Source organism: Schistocerca americana, chromosome 8 (assembly GCF_021461395.2).
Source record: "Schistocerca americana isolate TAMUIC-IGC-003095 chromosome 8, iqSchAmer2.1, whole genome shotgun sequence".
NCBI classification, from domain to species: domain Eukaryota; kingdom Metazoa; phylum Arthropoda; class Insecta; order Orthoptera; family Acrididae; genus Schistocerca; species Schistocerca americana.
Window position 1 is genome coordinate 323,420,325 of NC_060126.1, and position 9,395 is coordinate 323,429,719.

A 9,395-nucleotide genomic window follows, 5' to 3' on the forward strand; every position below is an offset into this window, starting at 1 on the left:
GTTCTCAGAGTTTCCAAGTCCCTTTTTGTGTTCCTCTGCGTTTGTCGTATGTGTTCTACGATGTTATTTTTGTAACCGTCTTCTTTAAACTTGTTCTGTTACTGTTGTTATTTTACGAGTGGGGAGTCTTGCAACGGAATCCCATTGCTTCGGTAGTTTCAATACTTGCCACATATTGATTAATTCCTTGTTCTATATCCTTTTGGTAGCATAAATAATAACAGAAAAAAGCAATATTAGTGTTTATATTCTCATGGACGTCGACATCATTAGAGAAGGGGTACATCTACATCTACATCCTGTTCATACTCTGCAAGCCACCGTATGATGCGTAGTGGAGTAAATGCTTTTCAGACTGAGTATTCCGGCTTTTGCCATAAGCGATTTAGGTGATAAGAAAAACTTACTTTGGGATGGTTGAACGGGAAATCGAACCCAAGTCCTCCCGAGTTCGAGTCCAGTGTCTTGCTGCCGCAATAACATAGGTCTACAAATTTTTCTTTGCAAGTTTTTTCTTAATCAATTTAAGTGACTCTAAACTTTTTTGATACGGTAAGATCATAAATGCTAACCGTTTCCCACTATCGCATAAAGGTCTTCCACAAAGTAGTGATGAAAATCCAGGAGAGTCATACAAAACAAATACTTCAAGAAAAAAAATTACAAAGTAACATGATAAAGTAAGGCACTCCTAACATTATAAAGAAGTATTATGTTATTCAGGTCTAGCACAAAAGCATAAATCTTAACGTTCCTACAGAGCGAGGTGGCTCAGTCTTTAGCACACTGGACTCGCATTCGGGAGGACGACGGTTCAATCCCGCGTCCGGCCATCCTGATTTAGGTTTTCCGTGATTTCCCTAAATATACTTCAGGCAAATGCCGGGATGGTTCCTTTAACAGGGCACGACCGACTTCTTTCCCCTTCCTTCCCTAATCCAATGAGACCCATGATCTCGCTGTCCCCCGGTTCTCCTTTGCGTTTTCTTCGGTGCACTGATCGAAGACACTCTCTGTGCAGAATCGAACAGCAGTTAGCAATCATGCTGACATCCCATCGGTCCTAGTAACCCCGTTCCATTTGTTTAAAGTTTCTCGTTAATAGCACCTAGATTTTATGGAAAATAGCTGACTCGGGAGTTCAGAAAGTGCAGTTTCGAGCTCGTTGAAGCATCCAGTACTTCGAAGTTATTCAGCATGTTTCTTACTAATCTTTTCAGTTGCCCAGAAACATGTTGACAACTTATTTACAGTGTATGCAAGATGATCTTTAAATTTAATTTATTTGGTCTCCAAATGTTTCGTCTGTCATTAGTTTCCAAACGTCAGGGCTGATGAAAACCACCTCTTTTATCTAGCTACAGATGCTTACACACTGCGCGAACATTGAGAAAACTTTCTCAAGCTTTCCCACTACTCCAGGCGCAGACAGATGCAGTACACTCTTTCTGTCCTGGCGGAGAGGGGGAGGGGGGGGGGGTGAAAGAAAGGACTGCTGACGTTGTAATTGGCCAAATTTTTTGAAACCAGTGCTCGTCTTGTGCACGACTGTCCCATAGTAAGCAGTGGGCTTTCCACACAACTTGAACACACTCGATGTCCGGCACATGAAATGTGCTGATCCCCACTCATTACGCCATAGTACGCAAAATACATCACTTTGACGAGGTCTGGAATAGTCTGCTGCTGCTTTTGCACTAAAAGCTTATTACAGATGTGTCAGAAGTGACCAGGAGAATTAATACAACCCCTTGAAGCTACGAAATTCGCAGAAGCAGGCATTAGTCGATTCATCATTCGTTGCTGAAATTTGTGTGAAAAACGAGATGTAAAACAGACATGCAGGTTTCAATACTACAGTATCACCGAAATATGGTGTTATCTGTATTATAGACTATAAAATTAAACATCTTTTTGTAGCAGGTGACATTGCAAACCTCTACAAAACAATATTGGCGTTACTATAACGATTAAATAGCTACAATTTGCATACCTCATAGAAATTCTACATTTGTGCCAAAAAAATTGTGTGAATGAACGTTCTAACGTAAGTACTTTACTCGAAATCAGCAACCAAAAATACATCAGAAAAAAAACTTTTATCTTTAAGAAAAAAGCCGACTGTGGTGGCCACGCGGTTCTAGGCGCTGCAGTCCGGAACCGCGCGACTGCTGCGGTCGCAGGTTCGAATCCTGCCTCGGGCATGGATGTGTGTGATGTCCTTAGGTTAGTTATGTTTAAGTAGTTCTAAGTTCTAGGGGACTGATGACCTCAGATGTTAAATCCCATGGTGCTCAGAGCCATTTTAAGAAAAAAATTTCGTTGTCGGCCAGTGTAATAAGAATCTCTGTGCCTTGCAAGACAAGAGTTTTTATAATTCAGTAATGTTGGGTAAAGGAGACAAAGCAAAAATGTGAAAAACGGAGATAGTTAAATTGAGAATGCAAGAATCGTTGTCGGATCCATGTAGGGCATCTCGAATGAATCTGCTAACCAGTGTCGGGGAGGAGGGGGTAAATGGGTAGACGGATATTAATGTTTTATTTGACTATTTTCGTTAATGGTGCATCACCTAGGTTACTATTATGAACATTCAAATTTTTAAACAAGCTGCACAAAGTACATATCTTTATTCTTATTCCTTTAAGTATCTAGCATGTTCTTTTGAGCTCGGTTCCTGCCAGCAGACGACCATATTACAGTATCTGCGTATGTTGCTTTGAACTTTTTTCTTCTAAAAAGTATAAGGTATTTAATTAAATATTAGTAATGTACTCAGTATAATTTCCCTCTATCTAATATTACTAAAGAAAAATCTAATAATAATAATAGTAATAACGGTGGTGGTGGTGGTAATAGTAGTCGTAGTAGTAGTAGTAGTAGTAGTAGTAGAGGTTTTACTAAAGAATTAACAATAATAATACTGAGAGGAATGAAAAATAGAAAATAAAAGGAAAAAAAAGGAATATTTTTTGTCAGTATTTTAAAAATATGTTGAGAAGGTGACAGACACAATTATTGAATGATTTTAAGTAATGTCAGAGGTTAGGGTATTTCACATTCAGTTTCCTTTTCGCATTAGTGTCAGGAACCTTATCCATCCGAAAGTAAGTCGACAGTGTACTGGGTTATTTCCTCTGCGAGATAGGTTAGGTATTGGAAATCCAGTCTTCCTTTCAAGGTCACCTACAGACCCGAAGGAAACTCGGCTTCAGAACCAGAGACAAGTTGCCATGCCTGGTGTACGGCATCTGTAAACAGATTAAACCGAATTTCATCTCCGTAACAGGCTTGTTGATTTCGTTCTTCGCACTGATATTGTCATGATTTCTGTATTTTAAAAGCAGTTCTAGCTCGCGTACTATTGCCTGCGCATAACTATAGCCGAAGTGATCACTGTCACATCCCAGAAATCTGGATAGTGCACGACTCGACCAGCCGGCCATGTGAAGGCCCTCTATATTACCCGTTTCAAACTTTTTCAGGTGTCGAGAACAGGTGTTTCTGTAAGGGTGCGCAAAAATTTAACAGGACGTAGAGGATGCTCTACTGAACGATTTCAGGTAGAGAACCTGGAGAAAACGGTGTATTTTTTATTTACATTACTTACAGTTAACTGTGAATGGCCGGCCGGGGTGGCCGAGCGGTTCTAGACGCTACAGCCTGGAACTGCGTGACGGCTACGGTCGCGGGTTCGAATCGTGCCTCGGGCATGGATGTGTGTGATGTCCTTAGGTTAGTTAGGTTTAAGTAGTTCTAAGTTCTAGGGGACTGATACCTCAGAAGTTAAGTCCCATAGTGCTCAGAGCCATTTGAACCATTTTTGAACTGTGAATGCCATCACTGACACAATTAAGGTACCATTTGTACTGTATCTTAAAAAATGTGCTGAAACTGACCGCCATCAGTCTCAATGCAAGATGACATCGACGAACAAGATTGTGACGGACGCTCACAAATATCTCTGGTATGTTTCGAATGACATCGCAGGCAGTTACAATTCCGGCAACTACGAAGGCTCTTCGGAAAGTAAGGTCCGATCGGTCGCGAAATGAAAACCACAGTGAAAGTCAAACATTATTTATCGGCCACAGTTAGCCACACATTCCTGCTACCTCTCTAAATAGTCGCCGCTCCGACTTAGACATCTGTCGTGGCGATTTACAAACTTTCCAGTACCCTCGTTACAGGAAGCAGCCTCCTGTGCTTTCCATCAATTCTCTACGCTGGTCTGCCTTTCGTTGTTTGTGCAAAAATGTTGTCTTTGTAGCTCGCGGTTCATGTGAGCAGAGATGAACAACGGAGGGAGCGAATTAACGGGTGTATTTTGGATGATCAAACACTTCCCATCGAAAACGTTGCAGGAGCCTCTTCTGTGCCCCTGCAGAACGCGGCTGAAAATTGTCTTGAAGAAAGAAATGCGTGAAATTTATGTTATGTGGGCTGCTTAGCTTCAGGCGAAATCTCTCACCAAATCCACATACTTGGCGGGAGACACTGTTGTTTTAGGCATGTCTAAGTGATCACTTTGCGCTCTGAACTGAAAAGAGCGACGTGAAGCGTAAAGACACTTCCCAACATATCTGTACAAAGTTCCATCGTATTTTCACAGTGGTTTCCAATTCGCGCCTAATCGGACTTTACTTTCCGAATACGCCTCGTAATTCCATCTCTGTATCCACTGGGGTCTCGAACACAAGCGTCTTTACATATCCCCACAGAACATAATCAAGGGGATTGAGATCAGGTGACCTCGGAAGCCATGGAACAGGACCTTCCCTTCCCATCCAGCAACCAGGAAATAGAGCACTGAGATGATTGCGGACGTCAACTCTGAAGTGGGGCGGTGCACCGTTATGTTGTATCCACATCCTCCTCTACGTTCTACAACAACTCTACCGCTTTCTCTAGCATTACTGTTTTCTAGCTTATTTACAGCTAACATGCATACGAGTTTACACGTACTGTGCTGTTTATTTATATGTACATTCTTTATTTCCTGCAAGGAAACAAGAAGGGCGAGCCTGGTTAGTAGGAAGTCATGATGCAGGTTTTGCCCATTTGTGGTTCGTGCAAAGAGTCCTACCTGAGCTGTTGTAGAACGTAGAGGAGGATGTGGATACAACATAACGGTGCACCGCCCCACTTCAGAGTTGACGTCCGCAATCATCTCAGTGCTCTGTTTCCTGGTTGCTGGATGGGAAGGGAAGGTCCTGTTCCATGGCTTCCGAGGTCACCTGATCTCAATCCCCTTGATTATGTTCTGTGGGGATATGTAAAGACGTTTGTGTTTGAAACCCCAGTGGATACAGAGATGGAATTACGAGGCGTTTTCGGAAAGTAAAGTCCGATTAGGCGCGAATTGGAAACCACTGTGAAAATACGATGGAACTTTGTACAGATATGTTGGGAAGTGTCTTTACGCTTCACGTCACTCTTTTCAGTTCAGAGCGCAAAGTGATCACGTAGAAATACCTAAAACAACAGTGTCTCCCGCCCAGTATGTGGATTTGGTGAGAGATTTCGCCTGAAGCTAAGCAGCCCACATAACATAAATTTCACGCATTTCTTTCTTCAAGACAATTTTCAGCCGCGTTCTGCAGGGGCACGGAAGAGGCTCCTGCAACGTTTTCGATGGGAAGTGTTTGATCATCCAAAATACACCCGTTAATTCGCTCTCTCCGTTGTTCATCTCTGCTCATATGAACCGCGAGCTACGAAGACAACATTTTTGCACAAACAACGAAAGGCAGATCAGCGTAGAGAATTGACGGAAAGCACAGGCGGCTGCTTCCTGTAACGAGGGTACTGGAAAGTTTGTAAATCGCCACGACAGATGTCTAAGTCGGAGCGGCGACTATTCAGAGAGGTAGCTGAAACGTGTGGCTTACTGTCGCGAATAAAAAATTTTGCCTTTTACAGTGGCTTTCATTTCGCGACCGATCGGACCTTCCTTTCCGAACAGCCCTCGTAGTTGCCGGAATTGTAACTGCCTGTGATATCATTCGAAACACACCGGGGACATTTGTCAGGGTCCGTCACAATCTTGTTCGCCGATGTCATACTTGCATTGAGATTGATGGCCGTCAGTTTCAGCACATTTTGAAGCTACAGTACAAATGGTACGTTCATTGTGTCAGTGATGGCATTTCCAGTTAACTGTAACTGTGGTAAATAATTAAGAACACAGTACTGTGATTTTATTCCTATTACCTCCTTAAGCTGGCTTCTCCGACCCCAGGTTCCCTATCTCAAATCGTTCAGTGGAGCATCCTCTACGACCTGTTAAGTGTTTTTACGCTCTTACGGAAACATCCTGTATAGTGGGCGTCAACAGCGTCAGATGTTGAGTGATCTCTGTGAAGGACGCGGAGATGCGGCGTACTCGCTTGAGACAGCGTTCTCGACACCTGACAAAGTTTGAAAGGGGCTTCTTAGTGGGTTTCCACTTGGCTGGCCGGTCGAATCGCGCAATATCCAGATTTCTGGGGATGTGACAGTGACCCGATGTTGGACTAAGTGCGAACATGAGGGCAGGCGTATGGTTGACAAGGCTGTGGTCGGCCGCATCTGACCAGCACAAGAAGGACCGTCGTAAGGTGCACGTAGCACATCGTAACCTCTTGACGCCTGCATCTTCTTTGCGTTAACAGGTAATTCGCTATCTGCAGCATTCTGTGTCATCCTATACTACTGATGAAAGACTAACAGCAGTGGGAGGAAAGAATTACCGTCCAGTGCATACGCTTCCGTTAACACCAAAGCAAAAACTTCTGCATTTACAGCAGTGCTGTGACCAGGAAGCGTGGACTGCTGGTGAATGGCCTCGTGTTGCGTTCAGCGATGAATCGCGATTCTGCACGACCCTGGATGACCTTCGTTGTCGAGTATGACGGCGACATGGGAAGAGGTCCCATTCTTCCAATGCTTTGAAGGCGTCGTGGTATGGCGATCCATCAGGTATGACTTCCGTCACGGCTGATAGTCATTGAAGGAAATCTGACGACACAACAGCACATTACGGACATTCTGCGTGCTCACGTGTTACAGCATTATCGTGGTGACAATCTTGAACAAGACAGTAAGCGTACAGCCATGGCACGTGTCTCTATGAACTGTCTGCGTGGTCTTCAGATACGCCCACGGCCAGCAAAGTCCCCAGATCAGTCCCCGATAGACCATGTGTGGGACCAGCTAGGACGTCAATGCCGTCCCTGTGCCAGTACTCCATATTAGCAACCTCAGTAGTCATAAGACATCGTGAGAGAGCAAAATGGAGCGCTCCGCGGAACTCACGGGCTTCGAATGTGGTCAGGTGATTGGATATCACTTGTGTCATACGTCTGTACGCGAGATTTCCAAACTCCTAAACATCCCTAGGTCCACAGTTTACGATGTGATAGTGAAGTGGAAACGTGAAGGGACACGTACAGCACAAAAGGGTACAGGCCGACCTCGTCTGTTGACTGATAGAGATCGCCGACGACAGTTGAAGACGGAAGAGTGGAAGCTGCCATCTAGGATAAGGGTGGGCCAACACCATACTCAATTCCAGCATTACCGATGGAGGGCGCCACGAACTTGTAAGTCATTTTCAGCCAGACGTCCGGATACTTTTGATCATGTAGTGTCGATAAATAGCTACAAAGAGAGAGAGAGAGAGAGAGAGAGAGAGAGAGAGAGAGAGAGAGGAGTGCCGTTGTGTTTACACCTCTCAAGGAATTCAGTCGCTCATAAACGATAAATTCTGAAATCGTTTTAAGCAGCAAGGATTGCAAGAAAGACTGTGGAATTTGGAAACACAGGTAGTGCCAAAGTTGTAACTGTGAAGTAGGTAATGAGTCGTGCCTGGGTAGTTCAGTTGGTTAGGGTAGATTCTATACCCAATTTGCAGTGGTACTAGCCCTTTCGTTAACTATAATCCATTGTAGATCCATCGGACGAAGAACAGTGCCCAGTAACTGGAAGAAAGCACAGGACACACCCTTATACAAGAATAGTAGCAGATGTGATCCACAGAAGTACCGCCCAATATCCTTGCCGTCAATTTGTTGTAGAATCTTAGAACATATTCTGACATTATACACATTGAGGTTTCGGTATCTCGAACAGAATGCCTTATACAAGAATAGTAGCAGATGTGATCCACAGAAGTACCGTCCAATATCCTTGACGTCAATTTGTTGTAGAATCTCGGTATCTCGAACAGAATGACCTCCTCCGTCCCAACAAGCACTGATTTCGAAAAGCATCGATCATCCGAAACCCAATTCGCTCTCTTTTCACGACATACTGAAAGCCATCAATCAAGGTAGTCAAATAGATGCAGTATTTCTTGATTTACGAAAAGCATTTGACTTAGTACCACACATTCGCTTATTATCAAAAATACGGTCGTATGGGATATCGAGTGAAACTTGTGACTGGACTGAGGATTTATTGGTAGGGAGGACGCAGCAAGTTATGTTGGATGAAGAATCGTCGAAAGGTGTGGAGCTAACTTCGTGTTACCCCAGGGAAGTTTGTTGGATCCCTTGCGATTCATGTTATATCTTAATGACCTTGCACTTGAAGAGCTTTCAGGTGTCTTGACCAGACTTTTTTATTATTTCCAATATTTGAGGTCAGACACCAGAAAGTTATTAAAATTCATCGAAATAACCGCTTCAGGTCATAGTCTTCTCCTTCAAATTGCAGTTAATGACCTTGCAGACATTGTTGAAAGTTACCTAAGACTTTTCGTAGATGTTGCGGCTATCTGTAATGAAGTACGCTCTGAAAGAAACTGCACAAATATTCAGTCAGTTCTTGATAAGATTTCAAAGTGGTGCAAAGATTGGCAACTTGCTCTAGATGTTCAGAAATGTAAAACTGTGCATTTTAAAAACAGAAGAAAACGGAGAACCCTTAGATTATAATATCAGTAGAAATATCGTAGAAAAAAGTACCTGGGTGCAACACTTCTTAGAGACGTAAAATGGGACGATCACATAGGCTCGGTCGTGGGTAAATCAGGTGGCAAACTTCGGTTTGTTGGTAGAATACGAGGGAAATGCATTGAATCTACAAAGGAGACTGCTTACAAACCAAACATGTGACGCTTCCTCGAATATTGCTCAAGAGTGTGGGACTCGTACCAAGTAGGACTCACACAGGGTAATGGACGCGTACAGTGAGGGGCAACACGAATGGTCACATGTTTTTTTGACGTGAGGGAGAGTATCACAGAGATGTATAAAACGTTCTCGGACTTCTTGCCGCGTCAATTCAGGGTAACACCTCGAGGTTTCGAGGATTATCTCCATCATCTTCATCTGGAGCAACTTACTCCCGACAAAGACGATTGAGGTTATCGTCGAAAGCTCGAGGTTTCACCCGAAATTGGCGCGTCAAGA